Below are 18,264 nucleotides of genomic sequence, written 5' to 3' on the forward strand. Positions count from 1 at the left end.
ACAGCGCTTTGAAAAACAATCCACTACTAAAACATCCGCAAAGTATTTTGATGCAAAACCAGCATATTAAACACCCTAAAACCCTACCAAGCCAAAAACTGGAAGATTTGGAGGAATACATCGACAGGTGCTTCGATCGCATAGTCATGGACAAGTCACCCAAGACACCGAATCCCAAGCGGAGCCACTCGGAGTACTCACCTGGAGAAATATCACCACCAGGCACTGACAACAGAGACATCCTCAAATCCATCGATAAGAGGTTGATTTGCTTGGACGGCCGCCTCGCTCTCGTCGAGGTGCTTCACAAAGAATTTCAGGCCATCTGTGAATCTCTGGACTTCAGCCAAAATCAGATCGTCTCCTTGGTCACGGAGAACGCAGCCCTCCGCGAGTTGGTGAAGTCCCTCACCGACGGAGTTTCACAACTCGTCCAAGAGAATAAAACCATGAAGGAGACGATCCCAGGCCCGGAGCATGCGGGACAATCTTGTCTTCGCGGGAATTCCGGAAAAAGACCCGGAAGAATCTGTGAGGGCCTTAATGGCGCGACAGCTTAAACTCCCAGCGGACATCATCCAAAACATCACTTTTCACCGCGTCCACTGCCTGGGAAACAGAAGGAACAGGTGAAGAGCCGAGGCCGGGAGCTGAAGGGGACGGACTTCAGCGTCAACGATCAATTTCCCCTGTTCGGAGGAAGTTCATTGGCGAAGGGTGCCGGTGGGTGCCGGTGGATAAACTCTTCGTCAATGGACAACTATACCGCAACCGGGAAGTCACACCATGGCTGTATTAATCATCCTAATATGGTAACTAATCATCTATTTTAACCAGGTAACATTTTTCTATTTCGCAGCTCGCACACCTGTAGCCTTTGCAATGTCACTGTCTGCTCCAACTTTACCCCCCATTTTTTTTTCTCTATCCCACTGTATGCACAACCCCTCTTACCTTTTTTTTTCATTCTTTCTTCCTCTCCCCTTCCTCCCTCTGTCTCACGCTTTCCCCCTTTCTCCCCTTCTCATAATCTCACAGAACCCAAACTGTGGGTTGAAGTGAGCCCGCGACCACCACCCAAAACACATAGCACCAGACCCTGCACTGATGTACATATAACACATTACAACCCACTTCTGACTGTTAGTTACATGTTCCAATACTTTTGCTCACATAAAAAAGGCGCGGGTTCAAACAAAAGGTGCTATCTTCAACGTTATGCATCTGATTCAGATGTAAAAACCTGGAAATAAAAGCTGAAATGTTGCTCGCTGGTCTCATATTCATCTTTTGATGTCAAATCCAAATATTTGTTCAGTAAGCAAAAATAAGAATTGACCTCACTTTTCCAATACTTCTGGAGGACACTGTATAAAGCAGATTGTGATTATAAAACATAATTGTTGTTTTTGTTGTTGGTTTTGTATGTGTGTGTGTGCGTGTGTGTGTGCGTGTGTGAAAGTCTTGTGATTTTGTTTTAATAATAGTTTATAACAATAATTTGTAACCAAAGCAAAGGGAAAGTGTAAGGACGATAGGCACATTCACTGTTGCCAACTCCTCAGTAAGAGGAAGATGCTCCAATTGGAAGTCTGGATAATTTACAGCATCAACTGGAGCATAATTTAGCCTCACTATTTCTTAAACTGCATGCAGTCTTGCATCTATCTGACATGGCACTACAGGAGATAATCCAGCAACTGAATCGGGTTGTTGTTCTCTCAGAACCCCTTCTGTGTAATGCCACTCAACATATTCTCAATGAATATGGTGTCCCTGACAATGCGTCAGTTGTGAGAGAGATCATGAATGCTATCAAAGAGAATAACCTGTTCTTAAAAATTACTGATGCTGGCCAGTCCTTCTCCACAGCCAGTCAAAGAACATCATATTTTCAAAAGGAATTTCCAATGGTCATGCCAATTGAGTACACGATTAACAAAGAATCACAGTCATTCACTTATGTGCCAATTCTGAATGTGTTACAAAAACTGCTGAACAGGCTTGATGTTCTAGAAAAAAAATTGGAAAAAATAATTTTAAAAAATAGCACTGTGGATGGATTCAGCACATACAGAGATGGCACTATCGTTGGAATGTTTTTTTTTTGAGAGTGAGATCTTAAGGATTGCCATTGGACTTTACATTGGTGAATTTGAGATTGCAAATACTCTGGGCACTTCAAAAAATATACACAAATTGTGAAGTGTTGATTGGGTTTTTGCCAGTCTTCCCTCAAAACATTGCTCCTCTCTTCACTGTATTCAGCTTGTGATTTTATGCTAAGCAAATGCCGTAAAACAGTATGGCTATATCTTTCACCCCCTCATTCAAGACCTGATAACTCTTGAAAAACATGCAGTCTATGTGGAGCAGTTAGGCGAGTGTCTGAAAGAAACTCTGCTGTTTGTGTCTGCCGATAACCTGGATGCTCATTCTTTGGCTGGTTTCCAGGAGAGTCCCACGGTGGAGCACCCCTGTCGATTTTGCATGGCAAAGAGGAATGACATCAAGCAGAAAGAAGTCCGATCAGGAGCATTTCAGCACAGAACCTGCCAGGATCATGACAGGCAAGTGTCTGAAATTTTGGAGGATCCAAAGTTGGTGAAGGGGCTGCACGGTGGCCTAGTGGTTAGCATGTTGGCCACACAGTCACAAGATCGGGAAAATCTTGGTTCGAATCTCCGTTGGGCATCTCTGTGTGGCGTTTGCATGTTCTCCCTGTGCGTGCATGGGTTTTCTCCGGGTACTCCGGTTCCACATTCCAAAAACATACATGTTAGGTTAATTGGCGACTCTAAATTGTCCGTAGGTATGAATGTGAGAGTGCTTGTCTATATGTGTCCTGTGATTGACTGGCAGCCTGAAGTCAGCTGGGATAGGCTCCAGCATACCCGCGACCCTAGTGAGGATAAGCGGCATAGAAGTTGGTGAAAGAGTATGGTGTGAAAGGTTCTTGTGTTTTAAGAGACGATTTGGAACATTTCCACATGGTCACTGGATTTCTTCCTGACATAATGCATGACCTTCTATCATCCCCATTGAAATGTCCTTGTGCATTAATGATTTGATCTCTAAGAAGTACATCACTCTTGAGTCATTGAACCAAGCCATCAAACATTTTCCCTACAAATTTACTCACAGAACTGATAAGTCTCAGACCATCCCAGCCACATTTGCTTTTAGAGGAACCATTGGTGGTAATGACCATGAAAACTGGGCACTAACGAGACTCCGCCCACCCATGATTGGGTTTAATGTCCCAGAGAATGATGACACATTGGAAAGTTTAATGCTTTTGAAAGACATCCTAGCATTGACAGCGTCATTTAAATTAACAGAAGATTCTCTTGACTTTCTTGATGCTATGATCTCAGACCACAGAGGTTTACTTTTAACAGTATTTCAACATTTCACACTCCGCCCGAAGCATCATTTTACTGAGCATTATCCACAGCTGATAAGGATGTATGGACCACTTTGAAATATGTGGACAATGCACTTTGAGGGAAAGCATACTGTCTTTAAACAGGCCATTCGCAACACAAAAAACTTTAAACACATCCCACAAACTCTGGCTGGCCGCCACCAAAGAATAATGGCATACCATGTGGACTCTTCTTCATTTTTCAAGCCACCAATCCAAATGGACAAGGTAACAGTTTCTTTAGTGTCACTGTTCCCCGAGTATAGTCAGAACTTGCTGAAACAGAAGTATGATACTCAGAAAACCATCCTTATCACATCATCTGTGAGCATTGACTGCATCAAATACAGTCGTGATATGATTGTGTCCATTGGTGGTTGTTCATGCCTAGCTGAATTTAAGCAAATCCACAAAATCCTTGTCATTAATAATGATGTTTTGTTTGTGTACAGACATCTGACATGATTGTACAATGAGCATTTGCAGTCATGTGACACTGTCAATCAATTTGCTCGCTGATTTGAATGACCCGTTTCCTCTGGCAGCCTAACATTTGTTATCCCTAGGTATTATATTTATTGCAAACTGGACGCTGAAGATTTGGATGACAAGTTCATCTTTATTCATCCTTTGTCGAGTCACAACAACCAACAGAGAGGACGACACTATGAATAATTGTACAAGATAGTGACATAAGGAAAATTATACTCCATGGAAAACCATAGACACTCTACTCCCTGGTTCAACATCTTGAGGAGAACCTGGATTCTCCCTCCAGTATAAAAATCCCGTTTTCAACAATACTCTTGTCAACCTCACGGACATTTCTGACCTGCCTGACAAAGCCACCTTGAAGATAATTGCTCTGGTGCCAACAACCACACGGAACACATGCATATCTAGCACAGCTGACACAGATATCCTTTTTTTTTTCATCACCTGAAAAACGGTCTCCATTGCCAGACACCTTTGAGATTCCAATTTTTTCTGTGGATGTTGAATACAGATTATGCCAGGGAAATCTCTTGTATATGAGAGATAAGACGTACCTACAGTTAACCAAGGACATGAAGCATGAGATCCTTCAAAAATTTGCCGAGACCATTTACAGCTTCAAGTCTTTTCCAGGGGATCAAGATTTCCAGGCTGTTGCACCTGCCCTGATTCACAAACACCAATGCCTCTCTGAACCAGGCTCCTCCACTAGATGCAATGGATGGAAAAATAGCATCAAGTATAAAATGGGCAACTATTGTAAAAAACTGCATTGAGTTGGTTGTGCTGATGTAGCCACAAATCAAGGGAAAAGAATAAGCCAAGCGCCTCAAAGAAGTGTCAAAAAGCCCAAACGATGCAAAGTAAATTTTCTTCCCAATTTTCCTGATGGTGAAGATGAGACCAGCATGGAGTCCAAGCGAAAGGAACTTGTAGAGGGGATGAAGAAACATCGTCCAAATGCTGCTGTGATATCAAAGAACATGGACTCTACATATCTCTTGAGAAGAAAGGAGTTGTTGAACTGGGAGCCTCCAGTGAAAGACACATTAGAAAGGTGGCCAGCCCTCTTTTTTCCACCTTTTTTATATACCAATGTTTTTTTTTGTTCCAATGTAAAATATAATTTGATGAGTTGTCATGTATCACATGAAAACAAGTGTTCCACTGGCCTATAAAGAGCGATTACTGATTTTTGCGATTGCTGGATCTGAGTGGCTCAATAGAGCTAACTGGATACAGAACTGTAATCAACCCATGCTCATTCTGGAAGCTAGTGCAACAGTTTTCTCCGGTCTTTTGTTTCCTATAATGTAGGTCCAAAATGATTGTATTTTAAATAGTAATGACTAACTTTTCCTTTAGATTCTGGCAGAATTCCTTTGCTTGTCAGGCAAAAACCTGAAAATAGAATTCTACAAAGAAATTGACAAATGCATTCTCGCGTCTTTAACATTTTCAAGTCCAAGAGGGGAGATGCCGGCCAAAAACTTTAGAACTACCTACAACAAGTTGTACCGCTGTATTTATACCAAGTTGTATTTTTTTTTCCAGCAACCAAAATAATGAAATCGAACTGTGTACATATAATTTATGACTGATATTTGCTTGATATTACTTTTCACAGTACAGTTACTGCGAAGAGAACAGCAGTCCTCTGTGGTCTTACTATCATCCTTGGAGAGGATAGCACAGCCTTCTTTAAGACTTGCTTTGTAAATAGTTTTTGGTCTTGATTATTTAATTCCACACCACTGGATGCCCAATCTGTGTAATGCAGCTCTGTATTTTTACTTTGATAATTTTTAGTATTCGTTACTTCTCTTCCACTCAGCCTCAATCAATTGGGATCCTGACCGTAATTCCTGAAGGCACTTCATCCTATTCTGACTCACTGCACCTAGAGGCTTCAGTTATGCAGTTATCATTTTGGAAGGTAGAGTGGTGATGGATGACCTTGAAAATCTTCTCAGTGCCATGTGCCTTCTCTTTGGGCTTATTTACGCCCTCAACTTAGTCAACTTAAATGATGATCTTGCGTAAACTACACTCAGGGTTACTGCCATGACATGAGTTGTCTAAACATAGCTATTTTCAGCTTTAACAACTTAAAATTATTGCTGTACTTTACTTGGAAATTTTGAGGCAATCGGTTTCCCAAGTTTTTTTAAGTAAAATCAACAAATTACATTTTACAGTGCACTGACAGGTAAGTGACTGAGTCCGTACGAGGCTTGAGTGTAATGAGTAGTAATTTAATGAAGATTAAAAATAATTTATGTTTTAGATCCCACTCTGTAAAACAGGGCGAGATCCACCACGGCGGCATCGCACTTCACGCAGGCGTGATTCATGGACGCGTGGAGCTTGTGAGTGCTTTGGAGTGGGGCGGACATCTCAGGAACACTCACTGCCAGAAAAAGTAATTATATTTGTCGCTGGTTGCTAGAGGGTTTGGAATGTCGCTAGATTTCGGCTGAATCCCAATTTTACCCCTTAGCTTTTCTCGTTCATCTTAGCCTTTGTTTTACTCCTTCCAGTACCCCTTAAAACCTTGGGCAAAGGGGAAGAAGCCACTAAGAAATGGGACACCACTTGATTCTCATTACATCATTACATTACATTCTTGCTGGTTGTGACATAGGCAGATGAGATAATTAAATGGTTCATAATAAATGTTTCCTACCATAAACTAAGGTCCATACATTTCTACATTATTTCAATGTTATATAGCCTACCTCGCAACACCTTTTTGAATATTATTAGAAAGTGACATTTATTGCAAAACAAACAACTGTAATAAAAAACCATCACTTACAACCATCACTGTAACAACATTTCTAAAAATAGAAAACGTATCAAATATACATATCCATCCATCCATCTTCTTCCGCTTATCTGAGGTCGCTTCACGGGGGCAGCAGCCTAACCAGGGAAGCCCAGACTTCCCTCTCCCCAGCTACTTCGTCCAGCTCCTACTGGTAGATCTCGAGGTGTTCCCAGGCCAGTTGAGAGACATAGTCTCTCCAACATGTCCTTGGTCTTCCCCTAGGCCTCTTACTGGTTGGATGTGCCCTGAACACCTCCCCTGGGAGGCGTCCAGCCACCTCATCTGGCTCCTCTCAATGCAGAGTAGCAACGGCAAAGCTCATGACCATAGGTGAGGGTAGGAACGTAGATCGACCGGTAAATTGAGAGCTTTGCCTTTTGGCTCAGTTCCCTCTTCACCACAACGGACGGATGCAGAGTCTGCATCACTGCAGATGCCGCACCAATCCGCCTGTCGATCTCGCATTCCATCCTTCCTTCACTCGTGAACAAGACCCCGCGGTACTTAAACTCCTCCACTTGGGGCAGCATCTCATCCTTGATCCGGAGATGGCACTCCACCATTTTCCGAGTGAACTTGGACGTGCTAATTCCCACCCCAGCCGCTTCACACTCAGCTGCCAACCGATCCAGTGAAAGGTGAAGGTCACGGCTCGATGAAACCAGCAAGACCACATCATCTGCAAAAATCAGAGACCCAAATCATGCAGTCACCAAACCGGAACCCCCCAATGCCCTGGCTGCGCCTAGAAATTCTGTCCATAAAATTAATTAACAGAATCGGTGACAAAGGGCAGCACCGGCGGAGTCCACGGGTCTGACTTATGACCAGCAATGCGAGCCAAACTCTGACACCGGTCATACAAGGAACCGCCTGAATTAGGTGGTCCGCTACCCAATATTCGTGGAGTACTCCTCACATTCCTTGAGGAACACGGTCGAATGCTTTCTCCAAGTCTACAAAACACATGTAGACTGGTTGGACAAACTCTCATGCACACTCAAGGCCCCTACCAAGAGTGTAGAGCTGGTCCACAGTTCCACGACCAGGACGGAAACCATATTGTTCCTCATCAATCCGAGATTCAACTATCCGGCGGATCCTCCTCTCCAGAACCCCTGATTAATCCTTACCAGCAAGGCTGAGAAGTGTGACTTGAAGTGTGACACCACCCCTGTCTGCCAACCCAGAGGCACTGCCCCCGATGTCCACGCAACACTGAAGAGTCATGTCAACCAAGACACGCCCACATCATCCAGGGCCTTAAGGAAAACCAGCGGATCTCATCCAACCCCGGGGGCCCTGCCACCGAGGAGTTTTTTAACCACCTTGGCAACCTCAGCCCCAGAGATAGGAGAACCCATGGCGGAATCCCCAGGCACTGCTTCCTCATTGGAAGACGTGTCGGTGGATTTGAGGAGTTCTCAAAATATTCCTTCCACCAGTGCACAACATCTAGAGTCGAGGTCAGCAACACACCCTCCCCACCATACACGGTGTTGACCATGCACTGCTTCCCACTCCTGAGACGGCGAATCGTCGTCCAGAATCTCTTTGAAGCTGTCCGGAAGTCGTTCTCCATAGCTTCTCCGAACTCCTCGCATGTCCAGGGTTTTGCCTCAGCGACCGCCAGAGCCGCAGACCGCTTGGCCTGCCGGTACCAGTCAGCTGCCTCTGGAGATCCATGGGGCAAAAAGGCCCAATAGAACTTCTTCAGCTTGACGGCATCCCTCACCACTGGTGTCCACCAACGAGTTCTGGGATTACCGCCACGACTGGCAACAACCACCTTAAGGCCACAGCTTAGATCAGCCGCCTCGCAATGGAGGTGCAGAACATGGCCCACTCGGATTCAATGTCCGCCGCCTACCTCGCAACATGGTTGAAGCTCTCCCGGAGGTGGAAGTTGAAGCGCCTTCTGACAGGGGACGTTCTGCCAGATGTTCCCAGCCGACCCTAACAATACGTTTAGGCCTGCCAGGTCTGACCGGCATCCTCCCCCACCATCGGAGCCAGCTCACCACCAGGTGGTGATCGGTTGGAAGCTCCGCCCCTCTCTTCACCTGAGTGTCCAAAACATGTGGCCGCAAGTCCAACGACACGACCACAAAGTCGAACATCGAATTACGGCCCAGGTGGCACATGGTGTTCGTTATGTCCAATCTGTGATGAGCACATGTAACGAACAATAAATAGAATAATCAATATAATAATAAATAAATAATAATAAAAGATGAAGGCAAGCATAATGAAGCAAGTTCAAGACTCTTCTGCCTTGTATTTAGCAAACATCAACTGCTTGTATTGTTTTTTTAATTTGCTCGTCTTGGTACTTGTTTTACTGTAGTTCCTTGCTCCGTTCCATAATTTTATTCCGCATACTGAAATGCTGTGGGTTTTCAGCATTGTTCTCGCATATACAGTAAGTGTTTTGAGTTTAATTTTTCTCTAAGATCATATTTCTCTTCTCTTATAGAGAGATACTGTATGATGTTTTTGGGTAACAAGTTATTGTTAACTTTATGCATTATTTTAGCAGTTTAAAAATTTACTTCTACATTTAATTTTAATTTTAATATCTGTGATTTTAAAAATAATGAGTTTGTATGTTCTCTGTACACGGCATTATGAATTATCCTCACCAATCTTTTTTGCAGTACAGTGAGTAAAGATTACTTTTATAATTATTGCCCCATATCTCCACACAATAAGTTAGATATGATAATACCAAAGAACAGTAAAGTGTGTGGAGTGATATTTGATCAAGAACAAATTTTGCTTTATTCAATATTGAAGTATTTCCCAGTTTTACAGTTTAGCCTACTGTACCTATGTGAAACAGTGGCAAGGAGGGAACACTTTCAGTGGGCACACACAGCAGCATTACTTGTCCTCTGCAGCAAGTCACATAATAAAAAGACATTTTCAGCAGAATTAGATTGAATATTAATGACTTTTTCCAGACCAAAACCACAATGACAGCTCCACAGCAACATACTGTAGCAACAGCTTATAATACTTACACAATCAACGTTAATTAAAAAAACACAGTATTGTAATCAACATTTTCACTCAGCTAAACGTGCAGACAGGACAGTTTGCAGATGTTGTTTTGGCATGATTGCGGCCGACAGTAGCCTGTTTTGTTTTTTGAATACACAGTGCGGTACCGGGTAGACACTACAATACGTTTCCATACGTATTGTAGATGCTACAACATGTTTCTCTTCTCTCAGAGCTTCTTATGATGTTCAGTTTTACTTGTTCTGTTTTACTTGTTCAGTTTTAATTTTCTACGGCGCACAGCCACCAGTGCAAAAGCACTGCCTGGTTTACGCTTGGGATCTGAGTGTTATCTGCACATAGTGTATTCTTCTGTGCGCTGTAACGAGTTCTCGGGCAAGTTTCGTCTACTGACCAAATTAAGTTTTTAATTATTTTATGGGAGCACGTTCATAACCAGGAAATGTCGTAACATGGAAAGCCGAGAACCACCTGCTGTAAGTCCTCAAGATAGGAAAGACCTTTCCAAAAATTCTGATGTCAATGATTTAGGTTATTTAAATGATGACCTCCAGAACAATATTGCTCAAACAGAATATGCATCTCTCATTGAACATGAGTTTCTTTCCACCTGGTTAAAGAGAGGAGTGAAGAGGTCATTGACTGTGTTATTCCAAATACAGCTGGATAAATGATTAAACATACACCCGTTTAGCCCTAGGTAAAGCCCACCCGAGACTTGTACTCTCAATAATTCAACTTGTTGGGTTTTTTATTAAACAGACATTAAATATGTATCTCACGCTTGGACGTCTGGCAACCTTTTGTGATCACCACTTTGGGAAGCGATTCTAACTGACAGTTCCTATTTCCTCCTGTGTTATAGTCGCATCATTAAAAGCAACAAAGTTAAAAGTGACTGGACTTGTCAAAATAGTAACTGTGGCGAAAGGGAAGAACCTTGTAAGGAGCACCATAGGACATATTTGTGTAACACATGAGAGTAACAATATATCAAGTAGTTCAATTTGTGTTCTTAAAAGAAGCAGTGGATTTGTAATCTTTTTGAGCCATCTGGCCAGTATGTGTAAACCACTGGCTTCCCCTGCCTTTTCTTAAGTGACCCCGAACTTGAACAATTACTCTCATGTGATGCTACAGCGTGTTAAATGCACGCAAAGCTCAGCGCAGTCCAGAAAATTAACCATCATGTTGAGAAGCATAAGCCAGGATAATTATCTCTATAGGGCTTCTCCTGCAAAACATGCCACCTACTGGCGCTACCACCTGCACACAAATGATAGCGCACACCAACTAAAAGTGGCCAACTTAACTCCACCACCGGCGTGGACACTGCAGAGGCGCGGAAAAAAGTGACTTTTTTTCTCTAATGTATTGCCTTTTCCTTGTCTTTGTACATTTCCTGTCTGCAGTTGCGAGAACGTAGGGGTCACCAACACGGTGTCTGCGAGCACCAGGTTCTGTTCTAAAAATAGCTCAAATAGCACCACCTACCAGTAAGCTGCATCAATTTTTTTTGGTTGCTATTCTCGTTTCAATAACATATATGTAAACTGGAAATGACAATATATATTAAAAAAAACACTTAAAATGTTTTTAATATAAATTTATTCTGACCTAGTATAGTTCAAAGGTCAGTATTGTGCGCATGACTAAAATGTAGCGTTTGTGGAGATAGCTAGCGAGCGCAGCGAAAATGAGACTACTTGCCCCCAAAAAGATGGCAGAAAAAAACAAAAAAAAAACATTTTCACGATGAATGGGAGATTTTTTTACCACTGCAAAAAGGCACAATGTGGAGAGACATATCGCAATGTGTCAAGCTAACATGCTAACAACCCACAGGGCAGCACACTACGAGCAAAAAGAGCCAGAGAATTAAAGGCAGCTGGGCTAAGACCGGTTAAAAACTCCCAAAATGCAACTGAAGCCTCATTTAGAGCCACCCAATTCTTCATTAAGAAAAATACTTTTTCAGACGGGGAATTTGTCAAAAAAACAATGATGCTAATTGCTAAAATTTGATTTTTAAGACGAGAAATATGGAGCCGATGTCATCTCCACTCTCTCCAGTGTTCAACTGAAGACAACTACAATGGTAAGAAGAGTGTTAAATGTGCTTGTAAAAACATTTGATAATAATAATCCTGCAGAATTAAAAATGATGCAGAAGTTTAAAATCTAATCAGATTTGTTTAAAAATCTGAAAGTAGATGTTTGTAATTTACATGATTTAGTATTTTTTACAAACATGGTGCAAAGTAATTCATGATATGTGGAAAAAATGTTAGCAGCTAGTGAAAATGGGACATTGTGATTTCCTAGGAATGTTGTAGAAGTGATCATTTGAAAATGTTCAATTTGAAAAACAATTGCACTTAGAGAAAATACAGAAATAAAGTGTTGCATTTTTTTCTTATTAAATCATTGTTGATATTTATCGTGAGAAATCTGTTATGTTGTGTGACGTGAACCACAGAATGCAGAGGCAGATGGAGCCATTAACAGTTCTTCAATGTCCTCGAGAGACAAATTGAAGTTGAGGTAAGTAACAAAAGGGATGACTAAGGGCACTGGCGGCAGCAGCTGGCCGCACACCAGGGGAAAAACTAACAAAGTGAAAAGGTCCACTGGCTAGGAAGGCAGGGACAGCTGGACTATACCCAGAGGGGGAGAAGCCGACTCAAGTGGTGCAGGAGTAAGCTTGAAAGTGATGAGAGAGCTGGCAAGCGAGCAGACGAATTGTGGTATTGGTCGGCTACTGGTGTAAAGGAGAAGAACCAGCGTCTCCCAGCTGCCTCCACTAAGCCTAAGTAGCAGGCGGCCTGATTAGGAGCAGGTGTGTAGGAGGAGAGAATGTAGCCGCAAGAGGATACAAGCCAGTGTCCTATTGTGCCGGTCTCAAGCCCGGATAAATACAGAGGGTTGTGTCAGGAAGGGCATCCGATGTAAAACTTTGCCAAATCAAACATGCGAATCAAACCTATGACTTCCATGCCGGATCGGTCGAGGCCCGGGTTAACAACGACCGCCATTGGTGTTATTGACCTACAGGGTGCTGGTGGAAATTGGACTACTGTTGGTTGAAGAAGGAGAGGAGGAAAGTGTGTCCGTAGGAAGAGAGAGAAGAGGAACACCAAAAGGTATAAGACTGAGAGTAGGGACGTTGAATGTTGGAACTATGACAGGAAAAGGTAGAGTTGGTCAACATGATGCAGAGAAGGAAAGTAGACATACTGTGTGTTCAGGAGACCAGGTGGAAAGGTAGCAAGGCGAGAAGTGTAGGAGCAAGGTTCAAGTTGTTCTATCATGGTGTAGATAGGAAGAGAAACGAAGTAGGAGTTATCTTGAAGGAGGAGTTTGTTAGGAATGTCCTGGAGGTAACAAGAGTGTCAGATAGAGTGATGAGTCTGAAGCTCGAAATGGAAGGTGTGATGGTCAATGTTGTTAGTGGGTATGCTCCACGGGTAGGATGTGAGCTGAAGGAGAAGGAGAAATTCTGGTTAGACTTGGATGAAGTGATGCAGAGCATACCTTGAAGAGAGAGAGTTGTCATTGGTGCAGACTTCAATGGACATGTTGGTGCAGGAAACAGAGGTGATGAGGAGGCCATGGGCAGGTTTGGTATCCAGGAGAGGAATGCAGAAGGACAGATGGTGGTTGACTTTGCAAAAAGGATGGAAATGGCTATAGTGAATACTTTCTTCCAGAAGAGGCAGGGACATAGGGTGAGCTGTAAGAGTGGAGGTAGGAGCACACACGTAGACTACATCTTGTGTAGACGGTGTCATCTGAAGGAGCTCAGTGACTGTAAAGTAGTGGTAGGCGATAGTGTAGCCAAACAGCATAGGATGGTGGTGTGTAGGATGACTCTGGGGGGGAGGAAGATGAAGAGGACAAAGACAGAGCAGAGGACAAAATGGTAGAAGCTGAAAAAGGAAGAGTGTTGCATGACTTTTAGGAAGGAGTTAAGACAGGCTCTGAGTGGTCAGGAGGTGCTTCCAGGTGACTGGATAACAACAGCTAATGTGATCAGGGAGACGGGCAGGAGAGTACTTGGTGTGGCATCTGGAAGGAAAGTAGACATGGAGACTTGGTGGTGGAATGAGGAGGTACAGGCGTGTATACAGAGAAAGAGGTTAGCTAAGAAGAAGTGGGACACTGAGAGGACTGAGGAGAGTACACAAAAGTACAGGGAGATGCAGCGTAAGGTGAAAGTAGAGGTAGCAAAGGCCAAACAAGGCGCTTATGATGACTTGTATGCTCGGTTGGATAGTAAGGAGGGATAGACTGATCTATACAGGTTGGCAAGACAGAAAGACAGAGATGGGAAGGACGTGCAGCAGGTTAGGGTGATTGAAGATAGGGATGGAAGTCTATTGACAAGTGCCATTAGTGTGATGGGAAGATGGAAAGAGTACTTTGAAGAGCTGATGAACATGGAAAATGAGAGCGAACAAAGACTAGAAGAGATGACTTTTGTGGACCAGGAAGTAGCAAAGATTAGTCAAGATGAAGTGAGGAGGGCATTAAAGAGGATGAAGAGTGGAAAGGCCGTCGGTCCTGATGATATACCTGTAGAGGTTTGGAAGTGTCTAGGAGAGGTGGTAGTAGAGTTTCTGACTGGGTTGTTCAACAGGATCTTAGATCATGAAAAGATGCCTGAAGAATGGAGGAGAAGTGTGCTGGTGCCCATTTTTAAGAACAAGGGAGCTGTGCAGAGCTGTGGCAACTACAGAGGAATAAAGCTGATGAGCCATACAGTGAAGTTATGGGAAAGAGTAGTTGAAGCTAGACTAAGGGCACAAGTGAGCATTTGTGAGCAGCAGTATGGTTTCATGCCAAAAAAGAGTACTACAGACGCAGTATTTGCTTTGAGGATGTTGATAGAGAAGTACAGAGAAGGCCAGACAGAGCTGCCTTGTGTTTTTGTAGATCTGGAGAAAGCTTATGACAGGGTGCCCAGAGAGGAACTGTGGTATTGTATGAGGAAGTCTGGAGTGGCAGAGAAGTATGTTAGAGCGGTACAGGACATGTATGAGGACTGTAAGACAGTGGTGAGGTGTGCTGTAGGTGTGACAGAGGAGTTCAAGGTGGAGGTGGGACTGCATCAGGGATCAGCTCTGAGCCCCTTCTTGTTCGCTATGGTGATGGACAGACTGACAGACGAGGTTAGACAGGAATCTCCATGAACTATGATGTTTGCAGATGACATTGTGATCTGCAGTGAGAGCAGGGAACAGGTGGAGTAGAAGCTAGAGAGGTGGAGGTTTGCCCTGGAAAGGAGAGGAATGAAGGTTAGCCGCAGTAAGACAGAGTACATGTGTGTGAATGAGAGGGACCCAAGTGGAAGAGTGAGCTTACAGGGAGAAGAGATCAAGAAGGTGGAGGATTTTAAGTACTTAGGGTTAACAGTCCAGAGCAATGGAGAGTGTGGAAAAAAGGTGAAGAAGCGTGTACAGGCAGGATGGCACGGGTGGAGAAAAGTGTCAGGTGTGATGTGTGATAGAAGAGTTCCAGCTAAAATGAAAGGAAAGGTGTACAAAACTGTGGTTAGACCAGCGTTGTTGTTTGGTCTAGAGACAGTGTCAATGAGGAAAAGACAGGAGAAAGAGCTGGAGGTAGCAGAGTTGCAGATGCTGAGGTTCTCTCTGGGAGAGACCAGGAAGGATAAGATCAGGAATGAGTACATCAGAGGGACAGCACATGTTAGAGGTTTTGGAGATAAAGTCAGAGAGGCCAGACTGGGATGGTTTGGACATGGAGGTTTATGGATGTAGTGAAAGAGGACTGAAGGTAGTTGGTGTGAGAGAAGAGGATGCAGAAGACAGGCTTAGAGGGAGGCAATTGATTCGCTGCGGCAGCCCCTGAAGGGAAAAGCCGAAAGGAGAAGAAGAAGAAGTGTAGGAGGAGAGAGAGGAAGAGCAAGCACCACAAGGCACAACAGCAGGTGATCTTAAATGTACCACACCCCCCCACTCTCTAACGTGCGCGCCTCTTGGCCACTTGCCTGGCTTCTCCGGAAAAAAAATATCCAAAAATGTGCCATTGGGCCGTACCCCGCCCAGCTGACCAGATTCTGGAAACCCCTACTCCTTCTTTTCACGTCCAAAATTGCCTCGACACTGAATGCAGGGTGACCGCCGACGAGCCTAGGAAGAGGAGGAGGCACCTCGGGGGCCTAAGAGGGCTGAGGGTGAGGGGCTTGATGCGTGAAACGTGGAAAAATGGTTTACATTTGAGGGAATCGGGAAGACGCAGCATGATGGTAACATTGTTGATGCTGCACTTTGCGCCCGGCCAGTTGCGCCCGGCAAAGATGGGCTGTCACCGACGGGACCGTGGAGTCCGACTCTTGGGAGGGGAATGCTGGTGGCTGAAAACTGTAGGCTGCATGGAACGGGGATAGGCCTGTGGTGGAACTCACGAGCGTACTCGATCCACGGGAGATCTACTGACAATGTAATGGGCTGTTGGTTGCACACACACGGAATGGCTGCCTCCAGGTCCTGGTTGGTCTGCTCGGTCTGCCCATTGCTCTGGGGGTGGTAGCTGGAAGATAAGCAAGGGGATATGCCCAGGGTCTTGCAAAAAGCCCCTCACACAGCAGAAGAAACTGGGGGCCCCTGCCTGACATCACCTCCGTGGGAATGCCGTGAGATGAAAAACATGGCAAACCATCAACTGAGTCGTCTCCAAGGCTGATGGCAGCATAGGAAGGGCAACAAAGTGCAAGTATCCAAGTATCTTGGAGAACTGGCCCACTATGGTGAGAATGGAGGGGCAAGCCAGTTACAAAAGTCCAGGACTATGTGAGACCACGGGTCGGGACGGGATGGGCAGGGGGTGAAGGAGCCCAGCCGGGGCCCGGTGGGACGCCTTGTTCCGGGCGCAGACCAAACAGATGGCCACAACCTCTTGGCGTCTGCTCGGAGGGTGGGCCACCAAAAACGTTGTTTGGGGAGGAAGATGGTGCAGTTCACGCCGGGGTGACAGGCCAGCTTAGGCCCATGAGCCCAGCACTTACTTATTTGTTTTGTATGCTTTATTGTGTCTGTATTTCTATTTATTGATGTATAGTATACATGAGCGGATATGACGTGTATGCCTGTGGCGCTATGTACGTTGCGTAAGGTTTATGTAGGGTCACCTGTGAAATTGCTGGATATTACACACTATTTCTTCTGGAGTTATCACTCTGGGCTTCATGAGAACCACAGTACAGTGGCACCTTTGTGGATCCCTGCGTGAATTGTACTGGGTGTAGATAAATCCCCGCTTTTATATGTTACAATCGCTTTCATACCTGATGCACTACATGATATTCACATGATATTCAAGGCTTTTGATTGTTTTTTTATCCCCAAATTCTCATGACTGACTGAACAATCGCTTTCATACCTGATGTATGATGTGCACATGATGATCAATCAGGTCTTTCATACCTCACACAGGATGGCCCGCGTGACACTCCAGGTTCTGAGGAGTTTTTTCTATCTGCCGGATTGTCATGAGCGACCATGAACAATCGCTTTCATACCTGATGTATGGTATGCATATGACATCCGATAGGGGTGTATAAGGGGGATTATCTGGGAGTAGAGACGCGTATATATCCATAGCATATACTGTACAGACACACAGTCTATACCCAACATGTGCAATGGACGGATGTATGGAGGACAGGATCTACAAGGCAATGAATCAATTCGTTAATTTTAAACACGGTGATCATAATGTTAATGATCTTGATCAACAAGCTATAGAGGCCTGGGGGCAAGCTACAGCCAAAGACAGACAGACAACCGGATGGGGTCAAAAAGGGTGGCAGTCAGTCTCACACAGTTCTCACACACGCATTCGCGCGCGCACACACACACACACACACACACATACACACACACACACATACTGTATTATTAACATATTATTTTCATTGCTTAAATACTTAAATAAACTTTATTACTTTAATTAAATTCATTCACAAGAAATAATACCTAATACATTAATTAATAATGAATAAATTAATTCATTAATTTACTTCCGTTGCTTTGATCTGCACTTCCAGTACTCACTTCTGGTACTCACTTCCTGTATTTTGATTCTGACATATGCCGTTGTGTTGTTATGACGTCACCCAGTTATGACGTCACCTGGTTATCACCTGTGACTGTGAGTAATCAATTTGGCACATCAACCAAATTAAAATAATACTTTACAGTACAGGAGGGTATTAACAATTCCATGTTGTGAATATTTAAGAGCACATTGTTCATGTTGTCATTTTGGTCATCTCAACATGTGGTTCTCCAACAAGATGCATCTCTCCCGACGCTAACTTGGCACCTGTGTGAATTTGAATTAATTCCATCTTGACTCAGAATAAAAAAACATCCTCAAAAGGGCGACTATTGAAAGGTTTAGACAAGGAACAGTCCTCCTCGCTGAGATAATACATCATTTCTTATATAATGTAAGCCGCTCAAAT

This window comes from Dunckerocampus dactyliophorus, chromosome 1 (assembly GCF_027744805.1).
Source record: "Dunckerocampus dactyliophorus isolate RoL2022-P2 chromosome 1, RoL_Ddac_1.1, whole genome shotgun sequence".
Taxonomy (NCBI): Eukaryota; Metazoa; Chordata; class Actinopteri; order Syngnathiformes; family Syngnathidae; genus Dunckerocampus; species Dunckerocampus dactyliophorus.